Here is a 14,357-nt window from a genome sequence, read left to right as displayed (position 1 = left end):
AGGTGTGGGCCACTTTATTCTGGGTGTCCGGGCATATTTCTTGTCCCAGTCCGACCCTGCATTCTGGGCAGCCAGTATCACCCACTGATAGAAGGTGAAGCTTCCAGCCAAACTACAAACCGCAGAAATAAGTAGGACTAAATGCGCTGCACCGGAATGAAAGTGGTGGGTTGAGAGCTATACACAAAATGGGGGAGAAAGGTGAGCGATAGTGCTTAATTTGTAAATAAATAAGTGCCAGGGCCCACAAAATCTTGGCCAACCTAATGCCAGACCAAACGGGCGCCGCCCGTGGTGTAGGCCACCCAGGCCAGCTCAGTGCTAGATCGGCCCACCACCAGCCCATCACACTGCTGCTCCAAGTCTCATGTTTGGCACTGCAGCAACTGCTGGCACGGACTAGTAGTGGGATATGATATGATATGGCATTTGTAACGCGCCTATACACAAGTGTTTCAAGGCGCGACGAGGCAGGGAGGGGGGAACAGGGGGAAAGACAGACAACGATCCTACTAGGCCAAGTGTCATTCAGATCGCGCAAGTGCAGGGGTAGGGGGAAGGGAAAAAGTGCAAGGGGAAGGGGAGAGGGGGAAGTGCTGAACAGGGTAAGTAGAATAAAAAATAAATAAATAAATAAATAGGGCCAGCTGGTGCAAGTGCAAGTAAAGTGCAAGGTAAGTGCAGACAAGTGCTGGGAGGGGGGGGCTGTAGGGATGCAGAGACAGTCCCGCAGTGCAGGGGTTGCCAGGGAGGCAGTTCAAGTAGAGAGTGGCTGGGCCAAGGACCGAGGTCGGTGAGAGTGGCCCTGGTGCAGGTTCAGTGCAGTTTCAGTGAAGAATTTAGCTGGGGAGAGGGAGAGAGAAAGCAGAAGCAAAGAGGAAGGTTTTGAGGTGCTTCCGGAACCGAAGATGGTTCTCCTCAAGTTTCAGGGAGGCAGGAAGGCTGTTCCAGAGGGAGGCCCCTGCCGCAGAGAGAGATCTACCCCCAGCTCGTTGCTTCGAGGAGAGGCTGACCCTGAGGGAGTTGGAGACAGATGAGCGAAGGGCTCGGGAAGGAAGATATTTAGGAAGAGAGAGTTGAAGGTATTTAGGCCCCAGGCCCCAGAAGGCCTGTGGACAATGCAGAGGGTTTTGAACTTAATCCTCGCAGCCACAGGGAGCCAGTGTAGAGATTTCAGTCCTGGAGAGATACGGTCCCTGGGCTTGAGGCCAAGGACAAGTCTCGCCGTCCTGTTCTGGATGAGTTGCAGAGGGCGGAGAGTGGAGGCAGGCAGATTAAGATAGAGGCTGTTACAGTAGTCCAGCTTCGAGAGAACCAGGGCTCTGGAGACCGTGAGCTTCTGGGGGGAAGGAGAGGAAGGGAATAATACCTCTGAGGAGGTGCAGCTGGTAGTATGACTTCTTAGAGACGTCAGATATAAGAGGAGAGAAGGAGAGTGTGGAGTCGGAGATGACCCCGAGGTTTTTTGCCTTGCAAGTAGGAGCAGGAAGCAGGCCAAGAGAGGCTGGCCATAGCGCTGCAGGGAAGGAGGGAGTGGGTGTGCCGATGAGTAGAATCTCAGTCTTACTGGCATTAAGGCAGAGGTCATTGGCGGCACACCATTCCTGGATAGCAGACAGACAGTAGGAGATGAGGGAATGAGAGGAGGAGGCCGAGGGTAGCCTGAAAATGAGCTGGGTATCGTCCGCATAGAACTGAAAGTTGGAGCAGAGAGTGGCGATGCGGTGGGCAAGAAGTGCCAGATACTGGTTGAACAGCCAGGGAGAGAGATTAGATCCCTGGGGGACACCACAGGTAGAGAAGAAGATGTCAGAGAGGAAGGACCCCAGTTGGACCTGGGAGGGTCGATTGGAAAGGAAAGAGGTCAGCCACGCCAGAGCCTGACCAGTGATACCCAGGTTATCACGGAGACGGTTGAGCAGGATGGCATGGTTGACAGTGTCAAAGGCAGAAGAGAGATCGAGCAGAATGAGAACACAAGGAGTGTTGGAGTCGAGGTTTGAGAGCAGGTCCTCACGGATGTTCAGGAGAGCAGTTTCCGTGCCTCTGGCAGCTCTGAAGCCAGATTGATGGTCATGAAGACTACCAACAGATTCAGCATGGAGGTTGAGCTGGGAGATGGCCAGTTTCTCAAGGAGCTTGCCTAGGAAGGGAGTGATGGAGATTGGGCGATAGTTAGCCGGGCAGGCGGGGTCGGAAGAGGGTTTCTTAAGAAGAGGGTGCACAAGGGAGTGCTTAAGGGGGGATGGGAAGACTCCAGAGGCAAAGGAGTGGTTACAAAAGTCAGCCATGGCAGGAGCCAGGGAGTCGATGTGGTCCTTGATAGTTTTGGAGGAGCAGGGGTAAACCTGTTTAGACGAGACTTTCATAGATCGGACTTGTCTCGAAACCTCGTCAGCAGAAAAAAGGGGAAAGGCAGAGAAGGAGGGAGGAGGGGTGGCTGCAGAAGGGCCAGAGGAAGAGCCAGGAAGAGATGGAGGAGAGTGTGGACAGGATGTCCTGAGTTTTAGAGATGAAGTGAGAGGCCAGTGCAGTGCAGAGGGCCTGGGAGGGGACAGGAGAGCTAGAGACTGCAGCAGGGTTGGCAAGCTCCTTGCAGATTTTAAAGAGTTTGACCGAGTTGTTAGATGCAGCAGAGATGCGGGCTTGGATAAGGGCTCTCTTCTTGGTGAGAACGGAGAGACGGTATTGCCTTTGGAGCAGGCGGCAGGCCAGTTTGTCAGAGGATGTACATGAATCACGCCATTTCCTCTCTGCCACCCTGCACTTGCGTTTTAGGGTGACGAGATCCGAGTCATACCAGGAGTTGCATTTGGCTTTGGGCTTCAGGCGGATTCTCATGACAGGGGCAAGGATATCAAGAGTATCAGATATAGCAGAGTGGAGTGTGGAGAGGGCTGTGTCAGGGTGGGAGTCAGCCGAAGGTGGAGGGGGGCGAGAAGGTGGCAGCGAAAGCCTCAATTGACACGCGCTTCATGGGTCGAATGACCGAGAAGGTGGGTGGCAGTGATGAGGTTGGCTTTGCCTGTGGGGTAGGGAGGGTGAGGTGGGAGGATAGGAGAAAGTGATCACTCCAGGAGAGAGGAGTGGAGAGAAGGACGGAGAGGGTAAGGTCAGAAGAGATCAGAGCATCAAGAGTGTGCCCTGCAAAATGGGTAGGCCCAGACAGGAGAATATAGAGTGAGAGAGAGTCGCAGAGGTCACGAAAGAATCCAGAGGGGGGACAGGAGGCATCCAGGTGGATGTTGAAGTCACCAAGGAAGAGGAGTTGAGTGGTAGAGGCCAGGAGTGAGGAGGAGAGGTCAGCCCACTCAGAGAGGAAGGAGGAAATTTGACCAGGTGGCCGATAGATAGTAGCCACTGTAAGGGAATGGCTAGGAGAGAGAGAGAGTCGGCAGACAAGACACTCAAACGAGGAGTAGGTCTGCGTAGGAGTGACAGTGGCAGGAATACACTCAGGGAAGATAAGGGCCAAACCCTCTCTGCACGGTTGGGCCTGGGCACGGAGAGGATCTTGTAACCGTCAGGTAGGAGTGTGTCAAAGCTGGTGACAGAGCTGGCCGTGAACCATGTCTCAGTGAGACCGAGGACATCCAGGTCCAGTTCCTCAAGAAGGTGACAGATATCAGAGGAATGTTTGATGGCAGAGTGAGAGTTAAGAGTGGCAATGTGGAGAAGGTTGCCATCCTTGAAGGACTTCCGGGGAGGGGTACAGATCAGAGGTGCACCCTGCGGAGGTGTAGAAGAAGGAGGTGAAGAAGGAGCAAGAGAGGGGGCAGGGAGGGAGGGTAGAGGCAAGGTAGCCGAGGACAGAGGAGGGGGGACAGCAGGAGAGGAAAGGATGGGGAAGGAGCACACATGGATTGAGGAAGTAAATATACATTAAGCCTACAGTACAGTATGTCAACCAGTAGAGACCAAACTAAATGTCCCACATCATTACCATGTCATCTGGTCTCCACCAGACTCCATCCACTATGCTCTGGAATGTATGTCAGGAATCATGTATTTTTCCTAAACATTCAGTGCACATGACGCAATGTATCTGCACCTGTCTGTGATGGAAGCGTACACCTGCCCGGCTCCTGGGCCTTGCCCAGCCCTCTTATGTGTCCACACATTGACTGCTAATGGCCATGATAGTGCCTTGGCCATTCCCACCCAGTTCCTGCTTCTCCCCGCCCCAAACACCTCCTTGATGCAACTCTTTGAGATCACTTTATTCAAGCCTTAGCATCAAACTTTATACCCAAAGGTCCTGCCAGTGCCTTTTCAAAGTAGCCTTCTGAGAGTTAATGACTTAACTGGAGTTGTAAAGCTGCTACTTTTATAATAAAAATGTCTTACCAGGTCTTCCTTCAGCCACTCAATTTATAAGTACTCGACGGGTCCTTCACTTAAGTCAAGTTAAAACAAGTATTGGCAAAGCCAACAGTTTTGGCTTGTGGATAAGTATTAGGCATTTGCCAGGCACTGCTATTAGATTCCCAGGTATTCGCACAATTTTGCACCTGCTCCCATGAATGGCCAGTCAATAACACTAAAGATGTGCCTGGCAAGTGCCTTTCTCATGCCTACACAAAGGCCCAAACTGTTGGCATTGCCAATGCTTGTTTAAATTTATTTTCTGGGTCACTTAGTCTTCTTTATAACCTACTTGCAAAAATGTAGTATGTCACTTGTGATATGTTCATTCAGTGTTTTTTCATTGCATTCTGGGATTTGTAGTTTTGCAACTAAGCATCGCTGCGTGCACTTAGTGTAGGAAAGGGTTCAGCTCAGAATGGAGATTGAAAGTCCAATATGCAGCAATGCAGGAGAATAAAGGACAGGTGGAGTGAATCACTCAATCCGCAATTTCTTAGAAGAAAGGAACACTTAATAGCTCCACACCAGAAAGGAGACACAAGATACTTGGAAATGAGCACTCACCAATTACTCTAGAAACGTGAGAGTCGTGTGACTGACTTTGGAACACGGGCGGATGCTTTGCTGAGTGCGATGCACCTCGCGAGTGGGATTTCTTGTGAGCAATAGGCAGTGGACGAACAGGTGGCAATCCAGTCCATATGATGCAGGAGAATCAGAGTCCGACAGGTAGTGGAGTGACAAAATCAGGAGACAAAGGCAGTCCATATGTGGAACAGAGGGTTCAGCACACAAGCGGGCAACGGAGGCACTGAATCGAGATCAAAGGCAGTCCGTACAGATTGCAGGGTGTTCGGTACACAAACATGCAAGGAGTCAGAGGAACAAGAATATGGAAGTCCGTGTGCAAGGCAATAGGGTCGGTACACAGTGACGGAGGAGTTCACAAGTTAGGCACGGAAGTCAGAACGGGCCGGCTAGCAACTGTAAACAGAAGCAGCGTTCTGAGAGGAGCTGCCATTGATTAAATCAAGGAAGAGGAGGCAGAGCTGCGTGAGTTCGAGGCTCCCACATCCTCGTTCCCTGAACTACAAGGGAGCGCCGGGATTCATGGGAGTTGTGGTTCATGATGTGAGCCGGTGTAGCCATCCTCCATGGTAGTTGCCAGACGGCGCTGCACAATGCTTTATACCACATCCCCTGCCATGTTGTGAAAAGGGAGCGGCCCGAAGCGGGCGCTAAAGTGTAACATGCAGGCTGCACGTCGGCACTGCAGATGACCAGGCAAGAAAAAAATAATAATAAGCTGGAGACTGTGTGCTGCTGCGCGCAGGCAGGCAGCAGTGTAAATGAGTTCCGGTGCCCAAAAAAGAGTGCCGGTGTTGCCCACCGCCAAACACCGGCACAAATTAAGCAGTGGTGAGCGAGTATTGGTGGGAGAGGGACAGTTTGACTGTCTGAAAAGACAGAATGTGAGGTAAGGAAAAGAGACTGCTTGGGGTGCAAGAGGGGAGAGAGAAGAGAGGAAGAGAATAAACAGATGAAAGATAAATAGAAGAATGTGTAGGAGATATAATGTCCAAACTGGAATAGCGACAAATGATTAGGGGGGGTAGAGCATAGACGGTGCATAAGAGAGGACAGTCAAAATAGAATGAGAGAGACGAAATAGGGGGGAGGCACTGAAGAGAGCAGGAGCGAGACAAAATAGAATAAAGCATTAGAGAAGGGTGGGGTGCCTTCGAGGCACAGTGATCACAGCCTCGCCCCCACCCCTCGCCCCCAGTACTCGGGAGCAGATGGGTGGCTAGATAGATTTGGACGTTAAATGCACCACATTAAGCTCTTCTGACCTCAACATTCTTTCTGGAGGTCTTAGGCTAGAATGACAGGCAGGCTCACAGAGCATGTTATCCTTTCACTCCAGTCTCCCAAAAGCAACAATGAGCAATTACGTGTGCACTGAGCACTCTACAAATAAACATAATATATTCTGAACTGTTACACTGTGTAATATTAACGCCCACGCCTCTCTATGTCACATGTCTTATTGTGAAAATGGGAGGGGGTGCTGATTGGCCCCAAACATTTTCTACAGAGGGCTGGCATAGAACATTTGGAAGACTACTGATTTATATGTAAATTAATTGCTGCTGATTCATTGCAGTAACTGCTATTAATTGCTATTTAGACAAAGAAGTCACATTTTAGGAATATTTTCAGTTTTTGTGCTTTCTTGTAGTTAAATGTCCATTAATTGTCAACATTACCATTAAACCATTACGGGCTCTGAAACAAGCGGGTGGACCTTTTCCTTCTTTAAAGTACCATAATGTGTTCTTTTTTAAAAAAGAAATATGTATGTGCTCTCTGCTGTAATGTAGCTATATGCGTTGTGCATATGCCATGAAATGAAAGAGTGCTTTACCTATGGCAGGCACATACATGATCCTGCACACATTGGGTCCTCGCAGCCCTCCGTGGTAGCCTGGTTGGTTATGAGAAGGATGCTGCCTGCATAATGATGGTGGGACACATAAGTGGAGTGGACAGCAGTACTGGATCCTTGGAATGGCCATTATCCAGACATGCAACCATAATAGGTGTGAATGTGTTCAGCTCATTTCCATCTGAAAGACACAGATCCCAAGTTTACTACCCAAATCCACGCCACCAATCAAGAAAGTCACAAAATAACCCCGTCCCTTTCACTTTGTCTATTTGTATTTGAATTCTACAAGTTTGACACACAGAAATAAAGGTTTGTTTTATTGTATTGTATTGTACAGGTCATTTGTATACCGCCTTTTACCATTCTTATAGTCTCAAAGCGCTGATAGTGGGAACGCCCTTGGAGGACTGAGGACCAGCGTATTGGAGATCATGGAGTTAGAATGCGTATGTGCATTTGGACACGATAAGGCTAGGCCGGGCTGGCCAGTCTCTGGTAGAAACAATCCACGAAGTCTAGGCATGTGAATGGGCGCTGAGGGGGTCAGGAGATGGCATGAGTGCTAGAGACCCGCTATGTGTCCAGAGTGCCCATATTTGTCATTTGTCTTCTCTGCATACTGATGTCAGAGGTGTTGAGGCATGGTCTGGTCTAATGGGCTTACAAACATTAAGTGTCCAGCTGGCCCGAATTTTGTCATGGGTCGTAGCTGCATTCTACTGTGAGTGGATGGATAGCCGTGCCTGTGGCAGATGTCCACCAAAGGGGTGCATTTATACGTACCAAGAAACCCGACAGAGCTTATCTTTGATGTCGCTGTGTCGTCGGACAGTCTGTGGAAAAAAGACCAGCTACCCTCGAACACTCTTCTTGGCACCATGGGGCGCTATCCTCAGGTCTTCTTGGCGCAATAGACTGGGTGACCTAGTATATGTACTAGGTGGCTACCCTAGGATTTAGGATAGTAGGATTATTTAGGTGCCATGGACAGGCTACCGCTATAGTCTTACCAGATGTCTGTGTGTAACGCATTTCCGACCACAGCAATACATTTAAGTGTAACAAATTCCCGCCCCAGCAAGCACATCTTCTACACCCACTCCCGAAATCCATCCGAATACGGCCCATTTCCTACCCCCAAGATCCATCTGAATCTGCCACATTTCCTACCCTCATAATCCATTTGAGTACGGCATATTTCCTACCCCCAAAATCCATCTGAATACGGCACATTTCGTACCCCCAAAAATCCAACTCGGTGCACCACATTTCCTACCCCAACAATCCATCTAATCAAACAACTTTGTGCATTTGTATTTGAATTCTGCAAGTTAGACACACAGAAAAAACTTGTTTTTCTAAGAATGTCCCATTTTCTTAAAACTAGGCATAATAATCAGCTGCACGCCTGTGTCAATCACTGACTACAAGGAGGTGCCCTTATCACACAGTTTATTTTCTTGTATTATGAAAGTACTGTTGCAAAACCTAGAGAGCTACTGGGCTCCCATGACTGTGAATTTGCATACTTTTAGTCTTCCGTTCAGAATGGGGAAAATAAAACTACAATCATATTCTCTTTGCTTAATGTGTTTCTGTACGTATTTATATATTTGTCAAGTTGGTTAATTTTGTGATGTGTCCTCTTCAAGCCCTCTCTATAAAGCATCACATTATTTAAGCCCTTGGAAGTCAAAAATAAACACATACCAGTTACAAGACAAGAAAATATGTAGTCAAGTGCCAAAAATGCATTGTGTTCAAATCAGGGCTTCACCACTTAACTAAAGTGTGTGATTCTGGGCAAATAACTGGATCTTACTTTGACATTTCTGTTAAAATTGGAAGTATCTAAAAGCCTCTGCACTCTTCAAGTTTTCTATATAAAGCAGAGCATTAGTTTAGCCATTGAAGTCAATTAAAAACACACACACGTTACAAGAAAGGTGCGAAAATATGCAGTCAAGAATCTAAATTGAAGACTCGGATCAAACTCTGGATTCACCACACGACTAAATTGTGTGATACTGAGCAAATAACTGTCTCTCGGTGTACTTTGTGAAAATTGCAAGACTCTAGTTTACAGTGCTGCTCCATGTACAATAATAATAGTGATAAAACAATATATAGCACATCACACATAACTTACTGTTGGCACCATCATGATGCCCTGGACTATATATGACTGATGCCATTGCTGTGACATAATTTCCAGTGATGTGGCAGGAGGTGATGTCCATATATATGCAACATAGGGGTCAAGGTGGCCAAATAACTGCAATCTTGTAGTATCACGGAAATTATATTTTTTTGAATAAAAAATGCTGATTTCACTTGGTGCAAAAATTGGAAGCTTCTCCTTTGGTTGCCTTTTACTTGACTCTCATTTTCACTGGTTTCATGGGTCGTCAATTCATTTTATTTTCTATAGTGGTTCTTCTTGTTTTTTTTTTCCTTCTGTTGCAGTCTGTTTATTAGTTGCTATCATTTCATATATTTGTATCATCCCACTACATTTGTGAAACGCCTAGGCTAAGGAGCGACAGAAGCAAAAAATGACACCAAAAAAAACACAAATGGACGGCATCAGGGCCTTTCAATTGAAATGGGCCTTTCGCTTCACGCAGGCCCCGAGCAGCTGTTCCACAGTCTTATCTGATAGCAAAATACTTCTTTAATTCACTACATTAAATGTGATAGTCTGCGGCTAATTTTCACCACCCTGCATTCCTTTATCTCGCCATTCTAATCTATGCACCCCACAGCTGCCTCAGACTGTTTCCCTGTTGTAGGCAAGGAAGCTTCCAAGCGCCATTTTGAAATGGGTCCTCTTGAGCCCTAGTACATCCACAGCTGGTCCTGCTCCCACAAAAAGTGCACTTTACGTAATGGCAGACAAGCGCTATAACAGGAAGGGTGTATTATTAATGAAAACAAATTTAGCATTCACGTGGCCGACGCCGAAATTGTGTCCTTACTAAAACAGAAGCTTAAAGCTTGCACATGGCTAACAGGGATTTTTTTTTATCTGACTACCCTGATACTCGATTTTAAATAAAGGCAATCACAGACGGCCTCATTACACGGTAGGCGGTGAACCAAGGTGCTATTAGCACCTTGGTCCATGCCGGTAAAATACCGGCACCGCCTTGGAGGGAAGGGGAATTACCGCCCTATTCCAAGGTTGGCGGGGCGGTAATTCCCCCTTCCCCCATTGCCCTTCCCCATTCCCATTTTTGCCCCATAGGGCATACTGGGAATGGGGAAGGTGCTAATTACGGTACCGCAATTTGCGGTACCGTAATTAGCACCCTGGTCCCTTTGCGGGTTGGTTTTTAACGCCCGCTAAAAAGCAGGCGTTAAAGTACCAACCCGCAAAGGGACCACGTAGTAAGGCGGTAAGGGTTAACGGTCACCGGTACCATTACCAGTGATCGTTAACCCTTACCGCCTTCCGTGTAATGAGGCCCAATGTGTTTCAAAGCGTTTCAAGGCAATTGAGGGAACAAGGGAAAATACAATGACATTCTTACAGGCCATGAACAGTAAGGATGTGAAATTAACTATCGTACTCGGCCTGACGACATTTCAGATAGCGCAATAGCTAAGACATAGATAAGGAAGGGAGGGGGAGAGTGGGAAGGAAATGTAAACAGACAGGCGACTACCATACTAGGCCTAACGACATTTCTGGTAGAGCCAGAGAAAAGATGAGGGAGATGGGTGCAGAAAGGGAGGGGAGGAACAAAACAAGCGACTATCATACTAGGCCTGACGACATTTCAGATAGTGCTGGAGGGAGGTGGGGGGAAAAACAAGTAAGGGGCGGGGGAGACAGACGAGGTTGCTATCATACTAGGTCCAGGGACAATTCTGATAGATTAAGTGTTTAGAAGAAAGTAAGGGGAGGAGATAGGAAAAGGGAGAAGGGAAAGAAGGAGAGAACAGAGAGTTAGCAGTTAAAAGAGTGGAGAACCAAGAGGGGAGAGTGAATACAATTGCAGAAGTCAGTAGTAACACATAATGTTGCAAGCCAGGATACAAGATGAAGATCAGGGCCACCATGAGTACTAGATGCAAAGAAAGTCCAGCATGAGAGTTGAGAAAGGGTGGCGCACCGTGAATCAATGAAGTCCATAAAAGTAAAATTCAGCATTGGCCACAAGACGGTGATGGTGAAACCAGAATGTATCAGGACAGACTCATGTAGAATTAGGCTTGAGGGGGGCGAGGGTGGAGCAGGGTAGAAGAATAAAGCAAAAGAGGCAACACCTGCGTGCGAGAAACTATCACCAAAATGCTCATTAGGCTACAAAACAAGCCTCACCTTTTTATCACTCGCCTAATGCTTATATTGAGGCCAGGGCCGGCCTTAGGGCAGTGTGGGCCGGCTGACCGCCCAGGGCGCTATGCCCCCCCGGGGCGCCATTAGCCCCCCACCACGCCAGCTCTGGGGAGTCTTTCAAAGGCTCCTCCCAGCTGGCTTATTGGGAAAAGGTGCAGCAGGCGCCCTTTTGTTATTAAATGTGCCCATGGTGGCAGGGTGCATTTAATAACAATAGTCAGCAACCTATTGAGATGAATACCTCCGCACTCCAACGCAGGAGCGAGGCGGTTTTCATTGCAATAGGGCGCATGACCACCCTATTCCAGTGATTAACTGCCAGGCACAGGAGCGGGCAGAGATAGAAAAAAAAGTGCTGTGCCTACTCCGCCTCCCGCTGTTGACCAGGGGTGCTGGCCAAGCGGGTGCCAATTCGCCCAGGTGCTGCTGCTGCCATTAAGGCCGGCCCTGATTGAGATAATGGGTCTGTCACAGTGGTGCAATAACCATTGTGCAGATCGGGCTTTAGCCCCCCTCCCCCTGAAATTTTGGGCTATGTTGACTTGACCTAAAGAGCCGTAGCCGGACAGAACAGGACACAGACAATAAACGGTGTCCTACAATGACATATGTAAAACATTTCATTGCTAGCAACTGCATTTCTAAGCATACATATTTAGGCAATTGAAATCATGATGGGCTGTTAGCATCTGCAAGTCAGGGGAGTGATTGGAAGAGCAAGTGTAGAGGTGGGTGAGCCTAGCGAAGGGAGCTGCAGCCCAACCCTCCTTTTGGCAGGTACCCCTGGATGCCAGGGGCCCCACCATGGCTGTCCAGTGGCCAGGGCAAAAATAAATGGTCAATTCTTTCCATTTTGCCTGCGCCGCACGGGCAAAATGGAAAGAAATGCCAATTTCTTTCTTTTCATATTTGACCATTTATTTTCATTTTGCCCATATATGAAAAAAATAAACGCAACACTGATGGCGGCTCGGATGCCGAGAGGGCACCAGGGCTGCATTTATTTTTTTCACAGTTGACCATTTCTTTTCATTTTGCCTGCCTTGCGTGGGCAAAATGGAATGAAATGCCCATATATGTACAAAAATAACCGCAGCCCTGATGGTGGCTCGCCAGGCTGTGTTTAATTGTTTGCCTTTGGAGCAAGGGGTTTCATGGGCTCGGCCCGTGGTTGGCTCCTAGAGCCTGGCCTGACCCCCATGCTCGGCCCTACCCATGAAATCCCTTGCTGTGTCAGCTCTAGGTAGGGGGACAAGAGGCAGCTCATTCTCACAGCAGTCCTTAAGTGTGTGGTTTCAGACTTGAAGGAGTGAGTTAACTGCTTGTAACATTGAAGCTGCACTAAAATACTCATTAGAATGTGTAGTTATAGCCCCATACACAAGCAAGTTTGCCCTCCGCCACAGTCTCTGGAGTTGGCATATCTCCCAACATTTGAAGGGTTAGGAACACCCCCCTGTCCCCAAATTTAGCCTAGGTGCATGGGTCTGTCGCGTGTCACTGTCAGATTACAGGGTTTGGGGGGTGGGCTCTGGCTCAGCATTGCAAATTGCAAGCTTCCTCGATTACACCCGCCCTCTGTATCTGTCACTCCACTATGGCTCCTCTAGCAAGAGCCAATAGAAATGCTCGCGGGTTGGACCAATGGGAACAGGCGGTGACCTTGAGAGTACAGTTGACAGCAAAAATAAAGAGCATGCTCTCCGTGCGCAGGGCTGCCCTGTGGCTGCTGCCTCTCACAGCATCCTCCCCGAGGCTGCATACAGGTGTTACACTGATTTGGGCAGTCGCAGGGATGCGGATGGCTGGGCGTGTGGACATGGCCGGACTGTTAAGCAGCGTTCTTTGAAAGCAGGCGCGCTAGTGCTGTCTGGGAGCGCTTCCAAGAAAATGACGTGCACTCTCCTCGCAGTATGTCACTGACACTGCTTCGATTTAGTTGTCTTTTCTCATTTGTGGACGTTGTTCTTGATTGGTTCTCCAGCTTTCGTTTTCGTCAAGATTTCGATGGCTTCTTTCACAGGTAGGGTAGTTTGTAAACGGTATTGTGCAAGTCATGTTATTACCTGCAGAGTAGTTTGTGAATCTTATAGTTGTATCTAATTGTTATTTCAGTAATCGTGGTAATGCATTGCTATTATTATTGGTAACGAATAACAATAATCCCAAAAATGGGGCGAATGCAGTTTTAGCCAAATTAATTGGGTGTGAATTAATTTGTGTTCCGACAGCCATGAATGTTTTTTACATTCAAACCCAACAGCAGGCTGTTTAAACGTTCCATGTCCATTTTTAAACGATGCATACAAACAAATCTCAGTTTTATGGCTCACAAATGCGCATGATCAGTACTCCTGATTACTTATGGTAATCTTGATTACTCCTAGTCAACCCTTACTCGTCACAGTATTCTATTTACCTTCCGACAGAATCCTTTCACACATTATTTTTTTCTTTTATCCCTACGTCTCATAGCCTGGGGTATAAAGCACATGACAAATGCTCCTCCTGTGTACACCTGCAAAATAGATCTGCGGGTTGATCGCTCGCTGCTGTGCGATCTGCAGGTCAAAGTTTCGAATCCCACCAATGCCAAATCAGCCTTTTGTCCTTCTGGGGTCGATAAATGAGAACCAACTTCGGCTGGTTGATAATTGTAAATATGTTCAATGTATAGCGCTTTGGCAAAAACGCTATATAAATAGCAAATCATTATCATTATACCAAAGGAACCAGGATGATCTTACCACCACAGAGGGAGAGGAGGGTGACAGTACTGTGATGAAGAAGAGTAGGACTAGGAGTAGTGAAGATTGTCGGTAAGTAATCAGAGTATTACGTGCATGTCTCTCTTCCTCATCACAACACTTACTCTATGAAGTATACTAAAGATCAGACACACACATACTTGGGCTGTAAAGGAATGACCTCTCCCCTACACAGCAGGCGCTGTGCCCACCCCAAGGAGAGACAGGGGAGTGTGGAGAACAGCCCTCTGAGAAACATCCTGGACAAAAAAGCAGGAAAGAAGGCATTCCCATGCCAACTTCTAAGTCAATGAGCCCTAAGGAACAAACTGAGAAAGACGGGGTCCTACCACTCCCTACAGCATAAAGGGGCAACATCTGCAACTCTATTTCCAGATGCAGATGATCAGGAATAAATGCCCGGAATAAATGCCCAGAAATACTC

The 14,357-nt window shown here is 47.9% G+C and overlaps 1 protein-coding gene and 1 long non-coding RNA gene across 5 annotated transcripts in view; one reads left to right on the top strand and one right to left on the bottom strand.

The window, feature by feature from the left end:
- Positions 1-5,431, bottom strand: part of LOC138481417 (uncharacterized) — a 272,771-nt gene extending 267,340 nt beyond the window's left edge. The window contains exon 1 of the long non-coding RNA XR_011274240.1: positions 4,933-5,431. This is a non-coding gene — a long non-coding RNA (uncharacterized lncRNA). The remainder of the gene's footprint in view (positions 1-4,932) is intronic.
- Positions 1-14,357, top strand: part of RNF182 (ring finger protein 182) — a 722,686-nt gene that overhangs the window by 40,700 nt on the left and 667,629 nt on the right. Inside the window, exon 1 of one of the 4 annotated variants that reach the window (XM_069613554.1) lies at positions 12,857-13,188. The exons of the other annotated variants lie outside the window; for them this stretch is intronic. The gene's annotated coding sequence lies outside the window, so the exon portion shown is untranslated. Of the gene's footprint in view, positions 1-12,856; positions 13,189-14,357 lie in introns of those variants that run through there. 4 annotated transcript variants of the gene reach the window in all.

The sequence above is a fragment of the Ambystoma mexicanum genome, chromosome 5p, assembly GCF_040938575.1.
Source record: "Ambystoma mexicanum isolate Mex_15411 chromosome 5p, UKY_AmexF1_1, whole genome shotgun sequence".
NCBI classification, from domain to species: Eukaryota; Metazoa; Chordata; class Amphibia; order Caudata; family Ambystomatidae; genus Ambystoma; species Ambystoma mexicanum.
The sequence above is the reverse complement of the archived record's forward strand: the minus strand, read 5'-3'. Positions and strand labels throughout refer to the sequence as shown.